This window comes from Aquarana catesbeiana, linkage group LG02, assembly GCF_042186555.1.
Source record: "Aquarana catesbeiana isolate 2022-GZ linkage group LG02, ASM4218655v1, whole genome shotgun sequence".
NCBI classification, from domain to species: domain Eukaryota; kingdom Metazoa; phylum Chordata; class Amphibia; order Anura; family Ranidae; genus Aquarana; species Aquarana catesbeiana.
The window spans coordinates 154,672,912-154,694,355 of NC_133325.1; the positions used below are offsets into that span (position 1 = coordinate 154,672,912).

Here is a 21,444-nt window from a genome sequence, read left to right on the forward strand (position 1 = left end):
AGGTGGACTCTATTTACTAATTAGGCAATTGGTTCCACTAGATTTTAGTTAGGGGTATCAGAATAAAGGGGGCTGAATACTAATGCACACCACACTTTTCAGATATTTATTTGTAAAGAATTTTGAAAACCATTTATCATTTTCCTTCCACTTCACAATTATGTGCCACTTTGTGTTGGTCTATCACAAAAGATCCCAATAAAATACATTTATGTTTTTGGTTGTAAGATGAAAGTTGTGGAGTATGAATACTTTTTGAAGGCACTGTACCTCCATATATCTTTCATGATTAGTTCTCTTTAAGTGGATATTACATTTGTATGATTCCAAGAATAAGCATAATAAGACTCACATAGTTTACTCAATAAATGTTTTGCTTTAATTTTGGCACCATGATGAAAATTAGCAAGGCACATAAAAGAAAATTACAAATAAAATTTATTTCTCATTCTACTCTCAGTATTCAGTTTTCTCATTGCTTTTTTTAGAACTCAGTTCTCAGTCCTCACACTTAATTCTTTCGTATATGAGGAGTAACCATTTGTGAGAATTTATTTCTGCCTTCTTTTCTGTGTTACCAGAAAGGCTACTTCTATGGTGTAAAGTAACATCTGCCCCTTAGCTGCCAGATAGGTTTTTGAAACAAGAAAACAAAGGGCACCTTGGGAAGGTAGGCACTATACTTTTTTCTCATTAAAATGTATTTATTTTGAAAGTATCATGTTCAAATCCTCGTCTACCAGTTCTACACCTGTGCACCTCCATTCTCTTTGTATGTCACCAAGATTTTTTTAGGAGGTTGGGTGTGACAAGGTAAGTAGTTACCTGATGACATTACTAGAAGCTATAGAAAACTTCAATATATAGATAGAACCATCGTACCTTTATAATGAAAAACTCAAAGACCTAAGAACTAAAATGTAGCATAGATATTCACTGCCTGGCGCTTCTTTGCTCCATATAGTGTTTATATCTGATTTTCTCTCAGCGACTGTGCAGCAGTGCCAGTTCTATTGGGGTTACTTGAAGCCCCCACATGGGCACTGCAGCACAGATGATAGAAGAAGTCCAGATGTAAACACAGTTTGGTTCAAAGGAGAGCTGTGCAGTGTATAACGTGTGTGCGCTACAGCTGAGTTCTATTTTTGGGTACAATAGAAAGGAGTAGGGTGCAGGAACCTGTGCAGGATTTGTACTTCAACGTAGGACATATTTTTTCATATGTCCTTTTCCTGAAATTCCAGAATTTGTTTTGGGGAATTATGGGTGTGTTTCATATGTGTGCAACTGCATATATGTGCAGAGACACATCAAACTTAAAAAAAAGAACACATAGAAGATGAGTCTTTTTTTAAGTAAATTGTGACAATTTAGAACGCAAAGTGAACCATGACACAGGAATGTGTGCACTTGTGCTGCAATAGTAAGGCAATAGATTATGCATGAGTAGCTATTTACATCGATGTGGGTTCATATGGGGTAATATTTTCCCTATTTATTTGGCATTTTGCATCTGCTATATGCTGTAATTGCACATCTTCCCATAAGTCTTCCGTCACTAATACTATGCTTTAGTCTCTTTCCACTTATAGTATACATGTGTGGGAATAGTATTTATTACATATTTATTGGCTGTGAAGATGAGAAAGGCTTTTATTACATTTTACTGATGCAGGTACCTACAGATATCCTCCACACAGAGTTTTTCCTCTGTGCTACTTCATTTTTGTAATGCATCGTAAATCACAGTTTACTGTCAATCAATTTTACAACTATAAAAGCCTAGGAGGCAGAGGGGGTAATATGCTAATACCATTGCTCGATTGCTATGTTATATTCTACTATGGTTATTTCATTTCATTCCATGCCTTTTTTGTTTCTTTTAAAGCAGATTGCAGTGTCTTCCCTTTTGTTTAACATCATTTTTGCTCATTATATTATGATTATTTTAAGTACATTGTACTGATGATTCTCTGTATTTCTGGTGTAAACTGGAATGACAAAGGGTTCCTTATTTCAAACAGAAGTGGTCAGGGTTTCAGAGTATACTGATGCTTGTCCTAAAATATACAAACGTTCCTCTTTTCATGAATGATACATGCAGATAAGCTGGAGATATGTGCTAAGCAAACACCATCATGTCCATAGAGCTTGGAGGAGAGTATATAGACAGGTAGCCGGTTTTACGTGGCGTAGCTTCACAGAAACGTTGCTTGAACTTTTGCTTTCCAGATTATCTTTGAAGAACAGACCAACATTTGTTTGGCTTCCTAATTTTCCTGAATAAATAATTTCCACAGGATTTCTTTACAAGTGGTTGAGTGTCCACAGTTGATTTTTTACATTCGCAGAGTGAAAAGCTCAGCTGTGATGTTCTTGCATCCAAGATAACATGTTACACTTCATAGATCCTATTTTTATAATGGTCTTCCAGAAGCATTATCCAGATTCAATGGCAGTATTGTCCTGTCAATGAACTTATGTAGAGTCCTCTAGCTGTAAGAGAAGTTGACAAGTTGGAGCCATCAAAGGGAGCAGATGACCATTTCTTAGTCCTTTTGATGGCCGCTCCTGGCACACCTGTTGAAAAATAATAAAAAATGTGTTCAGTTTATCTATGTATTTGTTTATTATATATATATCATGTTAGGCTGTAGATGATGAAACCGTGGTGTTTTTTTCTTTCTATTATTTACCCCATTAAAACATTCCTGTACCTGCCTGTTAAACAAAATTAAAGATGGCCTACTATTATAATTCACACATGAATGACATGTGGCAGTATTGCAAGCTCATTATTTTGTGCGCCCATTTAACCACTTTAACCCTGGAAGGATTTACCCCCTTAATGACCAGGCCATTTTTTGCGGTACGGAACTGCCTCACTTTAACTGACAATTGCGCGGTCGTGTGACGTTATACCCAAACAAAATGTATGTTCTTTTTTTCCACAAATAGAGCTTTCTTTTGGTGGTATTTGATCACCTCTGCGGTTTTTATTTTTTGCGCTATAAACAAAAGAGCAACAATTTTGAAAAAAAAATTATGTTTTTTTACTTTTTGCTATAATAAATATCCAAATTTCTTTATCAGCTTAGGCAATATGTATTCTACATATTTTTGGTAAAAAAACAAAACAAAACACAATAAGCGTATATTGATTGGTTTGCGCAAAAGTTTTAGCGTCTACAAAATAGGGGAAAGATTTAGGGACTTTTTATTATTATTTATTTTTTTACTAGTAATGGCGGTGATCAGCGATTTTTAGCGGCACTGTGATATTGCGGCGGACAGATCGGACACTTTTGACATTTTTTTGGGACCATTGTCATTTATACAGCAATCAGTGCTATAAAAATGCACTGATTACTGTATAAATGACACTGGCAGGGAAGAGGTTAACACAAGGGTGCGATCCAGGGGTTAAGTGTGTCCTAGGGAGGTGTTTCTAACTGGAGGGTGAGTGGACTGACTGGGAGTGCAGAGAGATTGCTGTTCCTAATCACGATCTCTCTGTACTCCCCTGACAGAACAGGGATCTGTTTATTTACATTGACAGATCCCTGTTCTGCCTCTCTGTGGAGCGATCGCGGGTGGCCGACGGACAATGTCTGCCGGCTACGTGCATCGCCTCCGGCACCACGCCACAGGCGTGCGCGCCTGCTATATCTACTACACCATCACCGTCCCGGTACCCTTTGCTATAGTTCTCTTAACTGCAATACAATAAATGTGCCCAGCTTTAAAGGAACCTAGATGTCAAATTCCCTACCTTTGAATATTCCATTAGCTCCCATTCACACTGGTACAACTTGTCATGGGATTTGACAGGTCAAATCCCATGACAAGTCGCACCCTATTGTCAGCAATGGAACTGTTCAAACCGGTGCGATGTCGACTTTGCGGTGCCACATCCTTCAATAGGGACACATTTCCAGGTATTTCCATGTATGTGGTGCTTGGAGGATAGAAATTTCCACAATGACATGCAACTGTATCTGAAATGCTTTTAGTTCTATAGTATTTTTGTTTGGTATTTTCGTTATTTACTTTTGTTTTTGTAATATACATTTTTTGACATCATTATATACTTTATTGATAGTCCTTAAGTTCTAAACATACGTACTATGAGATCTATAAAGGGGATATGCAATTATGTGATTGATAAAATTTGTGTTCAGCTTGTAACTGCACATATATACTAGGTTAGTAACTGCATTCCTTGTGGTTTTGATAAAGCACGGATCTTGTGTGAAACGCGTCAACCTTGTACCCTCCTGCCTGTCTGTGCTTGGTTGTTTTTAAAGGATTTTGTATTATTGAATAAAGCCGAAATTGCATCGTGTGAGTGTACAGCCATCCGACTTTTGATTTACCTTGCAGTGCCACACAGATTTCCTGCACTACTTCTGGTGATTTCAGGTGCGACTTGCATAGACATCAGTGCATGAAGTCACACAGATGTCCGCCAAGTCTCCCCTGAAATTGCACTGACATGCAGCTTTGAAATTGTGTGATTTCAAGTGAACTCGCACGATTTCAAAGCCACATTCAGTGTGACTAAAAGACATTATAGAATTCAGTGTTGGGAGGTATACAACTTGACATTTACAAAGTGGGCTGGCCATTAATTCCTGCAGTAGACTTAAAGAAGATCTACACACAGTTCCTATAATTTCATATAAGCTTTAACATGTTAATGCAATTCCAAAAGTTATTTTAAGTCTCTTTAAATATACAGCTTTATTTACAATAATACCCAACTATTTTGCCATGAAGGCACTTATTGATATTGGGTGACAACTTTCTCCCAAGTGTTTTGTTTGTGACACAGTTGTCATCCAATAACAGGAAGTGTATTTTTATATCTTCACTAATACATTTCCACCTACAAGGGTCAAACACAGTGGTGGCCCCATAATGCAGGTGCCCCCCCCCCCCATACATGCGTCCTGCCCCCTAATCTACATACAGGGCGCCGGATACATGGATTCCAATCAGCGTTTTGTTTTTTTTTTTAAACCAAAATGCAGGCCACCCCCCCCATCCATGCGTCCTGCCCCCTAATCTACATGCGGGGCGCCGGACATATGGATTCCAATCAGCGTTTTTGTTTTTTTGTTTTTTAAGTCTGGGGGGGGAATGGGCAGACTAACTGTTTGCCACCCCCACACAAAAAATTTACCACCAACTGCCACTGGTCAGAAGTTCAAATTACTGATTAGACAAGCTATCAATATTACTACAATCTCCAAAAGTATTTATAGCCCATTTCTATTATTTTTTTTTTTTTGCTAGCTTTGTAAATTTGTCTTTGGTCCAAAATGAAATGATGAAGAGATGAGTTTTAGTATCTGTTCAATAGGGTATATAACAAAACAAAATAACCAGAGAAAAGGTTCAGGGGAGGGAATAGTTAAGTCCAATTTTTTGAAACTAAGCCTCCTAATAATAAAGTCCGTGAAACATTAAGGCTCGGTTTAAATATATGCAAATCAGATGTGCTTTTTTTTTCACATAACCTGTGAATCAGACCTGCTTTCAATGGAGCCGGTTCATACATGTCTGGGGCAACCACGGTCCATTTCTAAAAAGGGTCCTGTGCAATTTTGGGTCCAGTGTAGGTGCGAATTCAAGTAAAAATTTGCCCCTGAATCGCAGCTGAACCAGTGAACAAAACCGCACTGGACTCTGGACTGCAAACTGCAGCTGGACATGTGTGAACGAAGCCTAAGCCCACGTTCAAATTGGGCTGATTTGGCATGCGATTTGACATGTCAAATCGCATGCCAAATCGGCAGTTATTGCTGGCAATGGCACTGTCCGAATCGGTGCGACGCGACTTTGTGGCGCCGCACCGATTCCCAAAAGTAGTTCCTGTACTACTTTTGCTGACGTAGGGGGCGATTTGAATACACATCTGTGCATGAACCCGCACAGATGTCTGTCAAATCGCCCCCCGAAGTCGAACTGCATTGCCAGTTTGAAATCGTGCGAGTTCAGCTGAACTCACATGATTTATAACCCACATCAGTGTGATCCTGCACTTAGAGATTTGTACGTCTGGTCCTTATACATAGATTGCAAAGAAAAGAAAAAGCTAACTGGTAGCTTGTTATAGCAGCAGAGACTCTGAAGTTTAGATAAATAGACTGTTCCCTTTGCAAGTACAATTGCACTCATTTTCCTCAGAGTTTGGTAAGTGTGGTAAAGCTCTGCCGATATCCATAATCCAATCATGTGCAAGCAAAAATGCTATTTTTTTAAAATTTTTCTTGCACCTGATTCTGGTATTCTTTAAAAAATGAAGCCACAATAATTAAACTCTGAGGAAAATGAGTGCAACTGCGCATGCAAAGCGCACAGTCTTTTTGCCTTTAGTAAATCCACCCCCTCTTCTCCTACAAGGCCTCATGCACGCTGGACATTTTTGGACGTTTTTACAGCTGCTGTTTTTAGCTTCAGATGTTTTTTTCTACAGTCCATAAACTTTCCAGCATGTTATCCTATGTGTCCATGCACACATAGGCTGTTATCAACTATTTTTGGCTGGGGCATTTTTTGGCTGTAAAAAAAAAAAAAAACAAAACTAGTGAGTTCTGTTCGCCAGTTCCTTAATGTCTTGCAGGACAATTTTATGGGTCAGATGGTAGATGCACCAACTAGAAATAAAACATTACTGGATCTACTGATTACCAACAATACAGACCTGATCACAGATGTAGAAATATGGGGCAATTTAGGTAACAGTGATCACAGGTCAATTAGTTTCAGTATAAATCACACAAATAGGAAACATAAAGGGAATTCAAAGACATTGAATTTCAAAAGAGCCAACTTTCCTAAACTTCAAACCTTGCTAAAAGGCATAAATTTTGATAAAATATTAGGAACAAAGAATACGGAGGAGAGATGGGTTTGCTTTAAGAGCATATTAAATAAGGGCATTAGTCAATGTATCCCATTGGGTAATAAATTTAAAAGAGCGAACAAAAGTCCTGGTTGGCTTAACTCCAATGTAAAAATGCATATAAAAGCAAAGGAGAAGGCCTTCAAAAAATACAGGGTTGAGGGATCATCCTCAGCATTAAGACTTTATAAAGAATGCAACAAGAAATGTAAGGGTGCAATTAGGACAGCTAAGATAGAACATGAAAGACACATAGCGGAGGAGAGCAAAAAAAATCCCAAGAAATTCTTTAAGTATGTAAACAGTAAAAAAGGGAGGACAGACCATATTGGCCACATAAAGAATGAGGAAGGACATCTGGTTACAAAGGATGGGGAGATGGTGAAGGTATTGAATTTATTCTTCTCCTCAGTCTTCACGAGTGAATCGGGGGGCTTCAGTAACCAAAACTGCAGTGTTTATCCTCATGACACAACACAGGAAGCACCTCCATGGTTAACAGAGGACAGAATTAAAATTAGACTTGAGAAACTTAACATTAATAAATCACTGGGACCAGATGGCTTGCATCCGAGGGTACTTAGGGAACTCAGTCAAGTGATTGCCAGACCGTTGTTCCTAATTTTTACAGATAGTCTACTGACTGGAATGGTACCAGCTGATTGGAGAAAAGCCAATGTAGCACCAATATTTAAAAAGGGCCCAAAATACATCCCTGGTAATTACAGACCAGTTAGCCTAACATCAATAGTATGTAAACTTCTGGAGGGGATGATAAGGGACTATATACAAGATTTTAGTAATAAGAACGGTATCATTAGCAGTAATCAGCATGGATTCATGAAGAATCTTTCTTGACAAACCAATCTATTAACCTTCTATGAGGAGGTGGGTTGCCATCTAGATAAAAGAAGGCCCGTAGACGTGGTGTATCTGGATTTTGCAAAAGTATTTGACATAGTTCCCCATAAACGTTTACTGTACAAAATAAGGTCCGTTGGCATGGACCATAGGGTGAGTACATGGATTGAAAACTGGCTACAAGGGGGAGTTCAGAGGGTGGTGATAAATGGGGAGTACTCAGAATGGTCAGGGGTGGTAGTGGGGTCCCACAGGGTTCTGTGCTGGGACCAATCCTATTTAATTTGTTCATAAACGATCTGGAGGATGGGATAAACAGTGCAATCTCTGTATTTGCAGACGATACTACGCTAAGCAGGGCAATAACTTCAGGATGTGGAAACCTTGCAAAAAGACCTGACCAAATTAATGGGGTGGGCGACTACATGGCAAATGAGGCTCAATGTAGAAAAATGTAAAATAATGCATTTGGGTGGCAAAAATGTGAATGCAATCTATAAACTGGGGGGAGAACCTCTGGGGGAATCTAGGATGGAAAAGGACCTGGGGGTCCTAGTAGATGATAGGCTCAGCAATGGCATGCAATGCCAAGCTGCTGCTAATAAAGCAAACAGAATATTGGCATGCATTAAAAGGGGGATCAACTCCAGAGATAAAACGATAATTCTCCCACTCTACAAGGCTCTGGTCCGGCCGCACCTGGAGTATGCTGTCCAGTTCTGGGCACCAGTCCTCAGGAAGGATGTACTGGAAATGGGGCAAGTACAAAGAAGGGCAACTAAGCTAATAAAGGGTCTGGAGGATCTTAGTTATGAGGAAAGGTTGCGAGCACTAAACTTATTCTCTCTGGAGAAGAATCGCTTGAGAGGGGATATGATTTCAATATACAAATACCGTACTGGTGACCCCACAATAGGGATAAAACTTTTTCGCAGAAGAGAGTTTAACAAGACTCGTGGCCACTCATTAAAATTAGAAGAAAAGAGGTTTAACCTTAAACTACGTAGAGGGTTCTTTACTGTAAGAGCGGCAAGGATGTGGAATTCCCTTCCACAGACGGTGGTCTCAGTGGGGAGCATTGATAGCTTCAAGAAACTATTAGATAAGCACCTGAATGACCGCAACATACAGGGATATATAATGTAATACTGACACATAATCACACACATAGGTTGGACTTAATGGACTTGTGTCTTTTTTCAACCTCACCTACTATGTAAGAAAAAAACGTTAAAAAAAGCATTTGCTGAAAAACGCTATTGCAAAAACATTGAAGAACATTGTAAACTTACTGTAAAGCTACTGGCGTTTTTATAACGTTATTATAACGTCCAGTGTGCATGAGTTTCTTACTTGCCTGCTAGCATTTTTTTTCAAATTTTACACTAAGCTGCACACACAGAGTACATTTTGCAGGCACTCCATAAGTTCGGGACCACAGTATTTAATTGCAGAATTACCTGAAAAATTCCAACCGCTCTTTACCCGAAATTCGTTACCAAAGTTACGTGTTAAATATCATTTGTTGCTCATACTCTTTATTAAAGCGATCTTAAAAGTTTTGTTTTTTTTTTAATAACAAGCATGTCATACCTCCTCTGTGCAAGGGTTTTTCACAGAGAGGCCGTTGATCCTCCTTTTCTGGGGACCTCCCGCGGCGCTCCTGGCTCCTCCTCTTCTCGAGTGCCCCCTTGGAGAGCAGCTTTCCAAGGGGGCACTCGTGCTGGTGCGCTCCCGTGTCCTTCTGCTGAGTCTATTGACACTGGCAGCAGGATTCGGCCCCATGTCACTAGATTTGATTGTCCCCATCGCTTGAACGATCGGCTCAGGTAAAAAAAGGGGGGGGGTTTGGGGGGCTGCAGCACAAAAAGTTTTTCACCTTAATGCATAGAATGCATTAAAGCGGTGTTGCACCCACAATTTTTATTTTTTTTAAAGTCAGCAGCTACAAAAACTGTACCTGCTGACTTTTAATAAGGACACTTACCTGTCCAGGGAGCCCGCTATGTTGGCCCCCCTAGGCTGATCCATCCATCGCATCGAGTCCAGGCGCCATTCTAACTAAGGGAAACCGGCAGTGGAGCCCTGCGGCTTCACTGCCCGTTTCCTACTGCGTATGCTCGAGTCGCACAACGCTTTGTGAATGGCCAGCTGTCTTCTAGGACACACACAGGTCCCAGAAGACAGCAGGGGGGCTCGATGCACAAAATGATATGACGTCCTGCGGACTGGATGGATCGGAAGTACAGGCTGTACTTCAATAAAAGGTACTATAGAATAAAAAAAAAAAATTGAATATCCAAAAACGAGGGGTGGAGAGGTGGTCTTTCATTTAACACCTCTGAAAAGTGCGTGGAACTCCGCTTTAAGGTGAAAAACCCTGAGGGTTTACAACCCCTCTAATAACAGTACAAAGGAATACAAATTATGTGTTGCACAAGCAGTTTGGTTTTGTGTTTGGCTACAATTGAAATTTTGAGATTTAACAAAGGTCTTTTTTTTCAACCCTGCTAACCAAACAACTTAGCGTTAACAATCATCTCTGAATGCATGTGGGTGGAAGGCAAGGCTTGTAAACACAGAAGATTCATCAAAAAGAAATGTCTGTTTATTACAAAGTTCCCAAAGCAATACCAATGACCCTTTTCAACATTTTGGCAAGCTTTTAGTCTATTGTATTAGTGTTTGGAAACATGCGCTCTGCAAAAATACTCACTTGCCAGTAATAAGAATTTAACAAGAGGAGTCAGATAAATTGTGCCCCATCAAAAGGGAGGGGAAAATTGTGTCCTTCACCAACACTAATGGGATCCACACACATGTACATTCCTAATGCATGTCTGTAGCTCCTCTGTCTGGCAAATCTACTAGTATGACATCATATGACATGTAAAAACCATAGAAATAAACTAACACGATTTATTATGGCACTAGGTTGGAAAGTTGAAGTATTATAATTTTTATTTTATTTTTTTCACAAAAAACATAACATTTACTAAATGTCATCAAAGTAAATACGTATGATTGCTTAAATATAGCAGATATTCACTTTTGGGGGTGTGTAACAAGTAATTATATATACATAGATTATTCAGTCAGCTTTTTTGCTAGGTCCCCATAAGAGGTCAGCATCTTCTTTTTTTACCACCCTGCCACAATATATATGCGTAGGGTGGTCCAGAAGCGGTTAAACTATTAACTAGAGGTTTTTGTGTGTTAGGTACAGTATAATTTAGGTAATGAAAACTGAGAACTCAGATCAAACCTGTTAGTAAAATTACATAATAATGTAGGTGTAAGATGCCATGTACCTTATGCCATGATGGGCTTTTTTTCCATCCTTTTGTTTTGTTAATTTAAACCCTAAACATACAGTAGCAGAACTTCACTTTTCTTTAAAAATTTTTTTTTACATTTTATCAGTTACTTCCTGGTTTCCAGGCCTAGGCATGATGATGTCATACATCCCAGGAGTCTTCAGGAGCGCAGGATGGTTTCTCTCAGCTAAGCACACCCTTCTGCATGCATACCTGAGCTAATGGCAGATGGATTCTGAGAATTAAATGTTACATAAATTAAATGACCTCACTCAAGATGTCTATGGCCTGAAATGCTAGGAGGATGTTTTTCAAAGTGATTTCTCAGCAAAATAAAGCATGGAGACATGGGTGGATGTGTAAGTTTGCTTTCAAAATAGAATAGAATTTTTGATTTGTGATGCTCAGATGCAGTGTAGTTACGCTTTAAGAAGCCTGACCTAAAGATCAAAATATTACTGCCCATAGACACTAGTCAGATTCCAGCTTTTATTTTTGTAACATTGGTTCAAAAATGAAAAGAAAAGAAAAATGATCTGACCATCTGCTACAAAAAACATACTTTTTCTTTCTTCATGTTTTTTATAAATCATCTAAATCGCCTAATATAGTCAGTCAGACACTTTGTTTCTTGGTGGGAAGACTGTATTTTTACAATAGAAAGGGAGGCAATGGAGCTATAGTATGATACGCACTGTATTTTGCCAAGTATTGCCACAGTGCACGATCAGTTGCAAAATATAGCACAGTAAAAGTGTATGACAAAACTAAAAAGTATTTCCATAATCATGAGAAACCAAGAATGATCAAGCACATTTATAGCATTGCAAAAGTTCTAAAGTCACCCTAATGGTTCAAGCTGAACATTCATTAATCTCACACAGATCTTCTTAGCAAAACATTACTAGAAACATCACTCTGTGGAGCTGGAATATTTGAATCATTTTCAGTCAGTTACTACTGCATGTGTATTTTATGAGTAAACCTATTTTTGATAGCGATAATTTAGTCTGTATGGATTTATTTTTTAAACTTGAGGTCATTAATATAAAACATGTGAACCTGTCACAAACCCAGGCAATTTAAAGCGGAGCTCCAGCCCTCCCCCCCCACCCCCTCCAGAAATTAAAAGTCAGCAGCTACAAATACTGTAGCTGCTCAATTTCTAATATTAGGACACTTACCTTTCCAGGGATCCCGCGATGCCGGCACCCCAACCAATTTTTCAATTGGCTCTCGGGTGCTTCACAGCCGATTCCCTATTGCGCATGTGCGCAGTGCGCTGCGCTTTCTAAAAGGCCCGGTGGCGATGGAAGGAGGAGGGGGGGTGGACTTCCGGGGGTACATTTCCCCCCCAAAAAGTGCCAAATATGGCAGCGGAGGAGGGAAGAAAGCAAAAACAGCATGTCAAAACAATTAGCAGATCCAGCTGCAATAATGTGCAAAATTTGATTTTACATGTAAAATTTGAGTTTGGCCCAAGTCTAAATATTTAACCTTAATGTGATGGTCAGCCTAGCTGGTTTTTTGCTCCTGGAAATCACAAGTGCAGCATCCTGCCATGATGTCTGCAGCCTGTCAAAGTCAATGAGAGGCTGAAATACGCTCTGGCTGAACACTGTACCGAGTGCTACTTGTGTTTCGGTCCAAACGTGTTCAGGGACATACGAAACACGGGTATTATGCAGTGGGACTGGTGCTTCTCCTGTGCCTCTTGGGTACATGAAAACACCAGAATTGGATGCACAGGGGCTAAATGCCCAGTGTGCATGTGGCCTAATAGGGGGCTTGGGAGGCAGGAAGGGACAGGTTCAAGCTACGCATTTACAGGAAAAGTCAGGATTTGAATAAAGTATTAGCACCTTATCTCTCTGGATCTGCTTGTCATTCAGACAAACAATTTTCAATGCAGGTAACCTTTGCTCATGCTTTTCACCACATACTAAATTTGAGCTGCCCAGCTTTGATTGCAGCAGGTATACTTTAAAGCTGGTTATAGACATTTATAGGCAGTAGGATGTGCCCCTTTGGGCATGTATCTTGTTCAGCCTTCTTTAGGACCTTGTCAGAAATACTATTCAGCCAATAAATATCCTGAAAAAAGAACAAATAAATAAATACATACCTTTCCTCCTGCCCATGCCATTGCATAACTCCAGTGAAGAGGAACCTTCCACTGAAGTCTGGGAAACTAACAATTCTTGGAGTGTCAATTTGCAGTGCCACTTGTCATGCTCAGTGGTTTCTCCTGCTGACCTTCACGCCACTAATGATGTGGAGGTTGCCTGCCGGACATGTTTGTTTCTTAACAGACTTCAGCAAATGATTCCTATATAATGTAGTAGCATTCAGCAACATGGGTAGCAGAAACGTATTTACTCTCTTCTTTTGCAGGATGTATTTTTGAAGACAATTAACTCCTGACAGGGTCACGTAAAACACAATCAGGGTGGAACAGCAGCAATCAACCCAGACTTTCTAACATGTCCAGTTGGCTGTTTCTCTAAAAATGGTTGGTTGACCCATCTGTCTGCCCCACAGACATGAAGTTGTGTACTGATTCCAATAAAAATGGCAATGTCTTTCTATTGGTACCATAAGTTCACACACTTCATGGAAGATCTAAGCATATGTGATCAGATACACTGAATATGATATTGGACTACAGTTGTCTGTGTTTAGCACCTATCATATGTTTATATTTACTATTAATCATATTAGGTTGTAGAGAATGTTGAATAGGTTCGGTAAACTAACTGATCAAGTCAGATAGTTAGTTGTACTAGGAAAATATACAACTAAGCTATGTGCTGAGTAGTAGACAATCCAGGATGCCACTGCATACCTCTGTTTTTAGAATATGTCCCTTAACCTCCCTGGCGGTATGATTATTTTGGATTTTAGGTGCTGAAAGCGGTACAATTATTTTGCATGGAAATTTGGCGTTTTTATATTGTAGGCCTGTAATTCTTAACAATAACACACTTAGATCTGTCCACCAAGAGTCTAGTACAGGGATATGCAATTAGCGGACCTCCAGCTGTTGCAGAACTACAAGTCCCATGAGGCATAGCAAGACTCTGACAGCCACAGACATGACACCCAGAGAGGCATGATGGGACTTGTAGTTTTGCAACAGCTGGAGGTCCGCTAATTGCATATCCCTGGTCTAGTAGATATCCCGGGTATGATGAAGTTTGAAACACAAAAACATAAATTATAATATAATAAATAAAAATAAAAAATTATAAAAAGATAATAATATAATAATAATAAAATAAATTTCCGCACAATTCACTATCGCTCAATTCTGCAAGTGTTCTAATTTACTATCGCTGTTTTCTAGCTGGTCTAAAGCCACTTTTGACATAAAGGGACACTTTTTGGTTGATATGGACAATCTCAAGTTTCCAGGCAGAAAGAACAGTATATATCATATAAAACTGCATGCAGGGCATTGGACAAAGCACTGGGGACAGAAGGGAAGTGAAATGATTGCATACAGTACTGTAATCTGTAGGATTACAGTACTGTATGTGTTATGATTTTTACTTTTTTTTTAATTTGCCGCCAGGCTCAGCCCCCGTGCGTCGCAACGCTCGCAGGGAACGGAGCCTGGCACAGAGAGGCTTCGGAGGAAACAGAGCCCGCAGACACAGCGGGGGACATCGCAGTATCCTGGGGACAAGGTAAGGTAAGGTAAGTAATGCCGCACCAGGATCCTGCAATGTAATCCCGTGGCTCGGGGTAACCGCTAATGGTGCTGAATTTTAACCCCGAGCCACACTCAGGAAAACCGTCAGGGAGGCTACAGTAAACCTGTTTTCTGAAGCAAATGAAGACAGGCATGGTTTGTGTCTGCTGCTTCCATGACCCACCTTCCCAAGCTTCTGAAGCCAGAAAATACAAATACAAATACTGATTTACTGCAAACTGGTATTTAGAGAGGGTTATACAAAACCCTACCCACCTCCTAAGAATGCAGATGATGGTTGTGTCTGTTAGGCACCAACTACTAGAGCAGAATGGGGAAGAGGTAAAAGAGGCTTTCAAGGTAATAGCAGGCACCTTATAGGGGTGCCTGCTTAAGGCTGGCCATTGACTGCCAGATGCCTCCCTGAGAATGATGAGCAGGGAGATATCAGCTCAACTTAAATCACACAAGGGCCAATGTTTTTACATGGCTCCCCCTGACAGACTGAAGTTCTACCTTATTAAAGAAAACAATGTTTGATGGGGCGGGGTGGGTTGTTCACAGATTTTCCAACAAGTCAAAAAAAATGTTTGCTAAAATTATCCCTTTCAAAATTGGGTGCAATTCTTTTAGCACCTTTCCCTCCATAAGGTGTATCCCCTAATAACCTGACCCTTGCCCAAGTATCGTATTGACCATTGGATTAAGCTGGGATCATACCTCCAGAGGTCTAGTGGAGTCCATGTCTCAATGGGTTATGGTTTGTGATCATAATGTTATGACTTGTCCATATATGTGGCTATGTTCTGTACATTAATAATACCAGGTAGACACTTTAAAGTATTTTAAATGTAGATATTTGTTTTCCAGTGTTTTTCTGACATGGGTTTTGGTTATAACCCTCAAGCTTTGGCATTTATTAGATACAAGATTCATGTTGTGTAGAAGGGAAGCACAACAGTTTTGGCAGAATATCAGGTTTAGGAGGTATTTCATTAACACAACAAGGTACAGAGTGCTGCAATTTCTGAGCAGAATAACTAACCAAAGGCCAAAACTATACTAACTAACTAACAAGCAAACTAACAAAGGCCAAAAAAGGACCTTACAGATTGAAATTAAGAAACTTTTCAACTTCTAACTTCCGCCCTGGTGTTTCTCCCAGCACTGTCACGGTGTAACACCTGTCTAGCCTCTGAAATTTTCCAACCAGTTTAACAAATTTTCCATCAGTCTAGCAACCTTTTTATAACAAATGTGGTGGCACAAAGCTTCCTCTTGTGCCCTGCAGTGCCCTGTTAATGCCCAACTGTGCAAAAAATTCCATGTGTCTGGGGAAACTACTGGCTGGTAATGTTTGCTTTAATGATTACTTCCCCAAATGTGATCCTGAACTGATGTGTTTTGTGACCAGATTTCAATAATTCTTATTACGATTTAATTGTTTTCAAAGAAATGACATACTGTACATAGATTTTAAAAATATATTTTTGTAAATCATTCATGCTACACCAGTATCATGATTTGCATGTACTGTGCCTGAAGCAAATGGGAAAATCAAAAAAGTTCATCTATGAGGGGTCACAGAAGGCAAGACCCTTATTCTCTGATTTCAAAGGAAACACAACCCTTTCTGCCACAATGGATTATTAGGACATTGCCAACAATGTCTGCTGAGCGGTCCATCCAGGTATTTAAGTTACGCCAAACCTATAAATTGCCATGAGAGATCCGAGCTCTATTTACTGTAATTGCAAGCTTGCTCTCACCTCCACTTTGTAGGATTCTGCCCAGCTGAATTTGCTTAAAATGTTATAGTTTGATCACATTATATTTTAGTTCAAAACAGATGGCATGAAAAGGAATCTATCCAAGAGGAGGGAGAAACATAAACCCCCACCTCCCCTTTCCTAAAAGGGATTCTGCTCATAAAGAGAGAGAAGTATGGAAGTAATTGAGAGCCAAGATTAGCTCTCCTTTCATCTTCCAAAACATCCTGTCCCTAGAGATGAAATAGTGAGTGAGGATGATGGGAGCTTCACACGCTGGAAATAGTGAGATTGCGCCATTTTAAAGCAGTGATTCCTTGGACTAGCAGTGGGATTCCGCTTGTACTGCCAGAACATAACATGATGGAAACCCTGGTAACATATAGCATAGCTGAAGTGTCATAAACCCATTTTTCTTTTTCTTTTTTTCAGGAGGTGGGGGGGGGGGGGGCTGCGCAAAAGTTAATAGTCTTTTTTGCCGATAAAGCTTTTTTGTGAAATAACTTTTATTAAAAAAATAAGTTTTTTGCTTTTTTTTGTCCCTCCTACTAACCTCAGTATCCATCTAAACTAAGATGGGAGGCTTCCCTTGTTCTTGGTTAAGACAGTTTTGTGGTTGATAGAACACACCTAGTTTTGCCTGGTGGCTATAGACAAGTTTGGCTTTTGCTTTTCAGCTAAACTATTCAAGCAGCTGTATTGAAATTATGGTAAGTGTATGATTCAGGCTTTACATCATGCAGTCTTTTTTTACACAACTCACGCTATTACAGGCAAAACAGTTCTGGATCATAGCTTCTACCAACATCTGCCATTCACAACTATTCAATGGAACTGGTAAAATGTATTGAAAACAATTGTCAGCAGAGGAAAACAATTTATGTTGAAAGATTGTATTCTTCTGAAATATTTGTATGTTCTTCTGAATGTTCTATTTCAGTTGGTTGGATGTGGTTATTTTTTTTTATCAGCTGGATCATATGAAAAAAAAATGATGCATGTATGGGTGTTTGTTACTGACATGTTTGTAATTGAAATGCAATACTTGAATTTATATTGTATGTAATACAAATGCAATACTTGGTTTGTATTGAAAACAAGTTTACACTTGCGTTTATTGTTGCCATGGATCATGTCATATTCTTATAAATTATGCATGTCCCATTGTGCTGCATTGAAAGCAGACCAGTCATAAAAATACAAGGTCCATTTATCTTATAGATTCCCACCTCCCCATGTTTGGCGTGTTTTTTTTTTACAGGCAAAAAATATTGAAACAAATTGGAGAGATGAAACATTAGCAGAAAAAAGACAAATATACTTGCCTTATACCCCGGCTTCCTGCTGCTGTGAAGGTGATGTCACTCAGCCTTGTGGTGGGATCCTCAGCTTTCCCAGCATCCCACTATGAGGCCGAGCGAAGTTACCGTTTAAATTTGAACTCTATATTTATACATGATAAATGATGGGGTGGGGTCTATTAGATAAGCAACCCTTCATACATTTTTATATGTTTGTAAATACAACATTGAATTAATTTTTATATTTAATTCATAAATTCATTAATGTAACTGACATATTACGGTGATTGTTTTCTTTCTAATATATTCCACTTTTCTTACCTTATCTTGTTTTTGTGCATGCTAATAAGATTGTTTTTTTTTTTCAGTATTAAAAAACCTGCAGCTAATAAACGTTTGCTATCTATGCCTGCACTAGGCAAAGTAACAAGTTTTCTTGCTAGCAGGTTATACATTTTATACATTTATTCTTAGCAAGCTTTGAATTTGTTAAGCTGTTAAGTAAGAAAATGCTTTTACAAACATTCACAAATATGAGCCTGATTTTCTAAAGCTTTCTTTGGTGGTATTTATTAACCACTTTTTCTAACCTTATATAAATATAAAGGAAACTATATAAATATAAAGGAACTATATAAAGGAAAAAAGAAAAAACATTTTGAAAAAGAAAACTCACTTATGGTCTGTTATAAAACATGTAAAAGAAAAATGTCAGGACAGTACATAAGCCCCTTAATCAGAGGTGTTAAACTCAATTTGTTTATGGGCCACATCAGCAGTAAGTTGGTTGCTCTCAAAGGGCCGGGTGTATCTGGGGTGCGCCTTGTACAGAGCCCACGGTTCATGAGCACTTTACATACAGAGTGCAGAGTTCAGGATTGTAATACGTGCAGGGTGCAGAGTTCAGGAGTGCGCTATGTACAGGGTTCAAGAGTGCGTTATGTACAGGGTGCAGAGTTCAGAATCATGCTATGTGCAGAGCAGTGACAGCTGGTGCTCAATAATTTGGGGGGCAGAAAACCAACGCCACCCCCCTGGCGCGGGTTGACGGACGGGAAGGCGGCAATTCTTTCCCCCTCCTCAGAGACAGTGATGCCCCAACCCCACTCCACCCCCCCTCCCGCGGGAGACGGATATGAGTGCAGCGATCACACACACCCCCACCCGTGCGGGAGACAGACGGACAGAAGAGGTTTCCTTACCTTAGGAGGCAGATGACAAGAATGCAGGGTAGGGCTGCTGCTCCATGCTCTGGGGCCCTTGCTTCTCCTCTCGGCCAAACAGGAAGTGGGTACTTCGCCCTGCATGTAGATTAGGGGCCAGGCGCATGGATTGGGGGGTGGCCGTATTGACACTGGTGCAGAGTGCAGAATTCAGGAGTGCGTTATGTAGAGAGTGTTCGGTTCAAGGGCATGCTATGTACAGAGTGCAGTTCCAGGGGTGACCTATGCACAGAGTGCATTGTGCAGGATTTATGGGTGCACTATGTATAGAGTGCAGGGTTCAGGAGTGTGTTACATACAGAGTTCAGGGGTATGCTATGTACAGAGTGCAGAGTTTAGGAGTGTGTTTTGTGCAGAGTGCATGGTTCAAGGGTGTGCTATGTACAGAGTGCAGTTCCAGGAGTGCCCTATGTACAGAGTGCAGAGTTCAGGGGTGCGCTATGTACAGATTTTAGGGATGCACTATGCACAGAGTTCAGAGTGCAGGAGTGCACTATGCACAGAGTTTAGGGGTGCACTACGTACAGAGTGCAGGGTTCAGGAGGGCTTTATGTGCAGAGTTAAGGGGGGTGCTGTGCACAGTGTGCAACCTTAACCTCAACCTCACTCAAAGCTTCCTCGCATCTCTCTCTCCTACCTGGCCTGGGTTTAGTACCTCCCTGTGTCCTTGACTCTGCCTCACTTTGCAGGGAGTTCCATCTCTCTCTCTCTCTTAAATTTTGGGGAATCACTGCCGTGTCCCGGTGTGAGTATGTGCAGAGATCTGTTCGTTCCTGGAGCCGCTGAGAGCAAAACTGTCCCTTGTAAACACAGAAGGCTTCTGTGTTTACAAGTGACAGCAGGGAGCCGGAACAGAGGGTGAGAGCTGGAGGTGGTGGAATGGAGATCCACCACATTCCAGCTACAAAACTGGATGCGAGGGCCACATGACAAGGCATGGTGGGCCAGGTTTTGACCCATGGGACTTTTGTTTGGTTTATGTGCCCTAAATAAACCCTTTTTGGAAAGTAAGGCACCCCGAAGTAATACAATATTTGCCCCAATTTTTTTCAAACAATGAAACATGTTGGTATTGAGTTAAGTTAAACATGAAGCTTGACAATGGTGCACTAAATACATTAATGTACAGAAAGAGGAGCTGAAGTGATTAATATACAGATCACATACAGTGGGAAGATGAAGATGAAAGGGTTATTGTGCACACATACAGGATAAAGGAGGCGAACAGTTAGCATACAGGTCACACAGAGAAACAGGCTGGAGATCAGATGTACAGGAGAGGATGGGGGAGGGGTTTAAAGGGTTAAAAAAAAATACATTATCAGTGGATAAAACACTTCAGCAGAAGCAATGTACGCAAACCACCCTACAAATTGCCTTTGGTTTGCCATTTTTAATTCTGATCCAATAATGTACTGCATAATTCGTACAGTAAAATATTTGCTTCTATTGTGGTTTCTGTAAATTCTGCTTTATGACTCACAATGATTACCAAAAAGCAGCAACAATTGATGCATTCCTTCCTTTATTTTAAGCCTATAACTAACCCCAAACCAAAGCTGCATTCTTTATATCCTGTGTAACACGCACATCCGGCTAAGTGTGCCTGGGCCATCTAGCAATACACCATGAAGAATGATGAAACAATGGTTAGGAAGTAAAAAGACCTTTAAAGACCAAGGCATTCCAGAAAAACTGACACAAACAGTTTGAAGCTTAGATTCAAATATACTTTTCAATTTATTTTATTGTGTGCTCCACAGTTACAAAGTTGCAATGTCTACTTTGTGGGAAATTCAAACTTGATTTGTTGTAGCCGTATTAGTGCAATTGTGACAGAGAAAATTGAGTACTGTCCGTGATACTTTTTTTATTTGCACTAACATACAATTTTTCAGGACAACTTCTTCTATAAACACAACTTCTATAACTCCTGCTATCAGCAATTTGGAAGCCAATCCAGAATCCCAAGGTATCCTTTGTGTAAATGCTGACTTTACAGAAAATGTGGATATAACAGAGGAACTCGGAATAATAAATTTGTCAAATCATCAACTTACTACACCAGAAACAACAGTCCTCTCCAAAGGCCTCACATTCTGCCCAACCACCAAATTGGATAAATTACAGGTATGGTCAGATATGGAGGAATTCTTTAGGAGACTAAGGCTCAAAGAATATTTTGACAGTAAGGAAAGGAATCCTAGGACAATAGATGGTTACAAAAGGAAAAAGAACAGCAACTTCACACCTCCACAAGGACGCAACCCCAAACTGGATACCTATATTGACAGCTTCAGGCTGCGAGTTACATCCCTGATATCCACCCAGCAAAAGAAAACATTATACAACCTTTCACCACTGGAGCG

General features: G+C 39.9%; 1 protein-coding gene across 1 annotated transcript in view; it reads right to left on the reverse strand.

Annotated features, from left to right (window-relative positions):
- Positions 1–356: 356 nt before the first annotated feature.
- The window catches only part of LOC141127332 (twist-related protein 2-like), an 87,929-nt gene continuing 66,841 nt past the window's right edge, over positions 357–21,444 (reverse strand). Inside the window, exon 2 of the mRNA XM_073613652.1 lies at positions 357–2,580. The gene's annotated coding sequence lies outside the window, so the exon portion shown is untranslated. The remainder of the gene's footprint in view (positions 2,581–21,444) is intronic.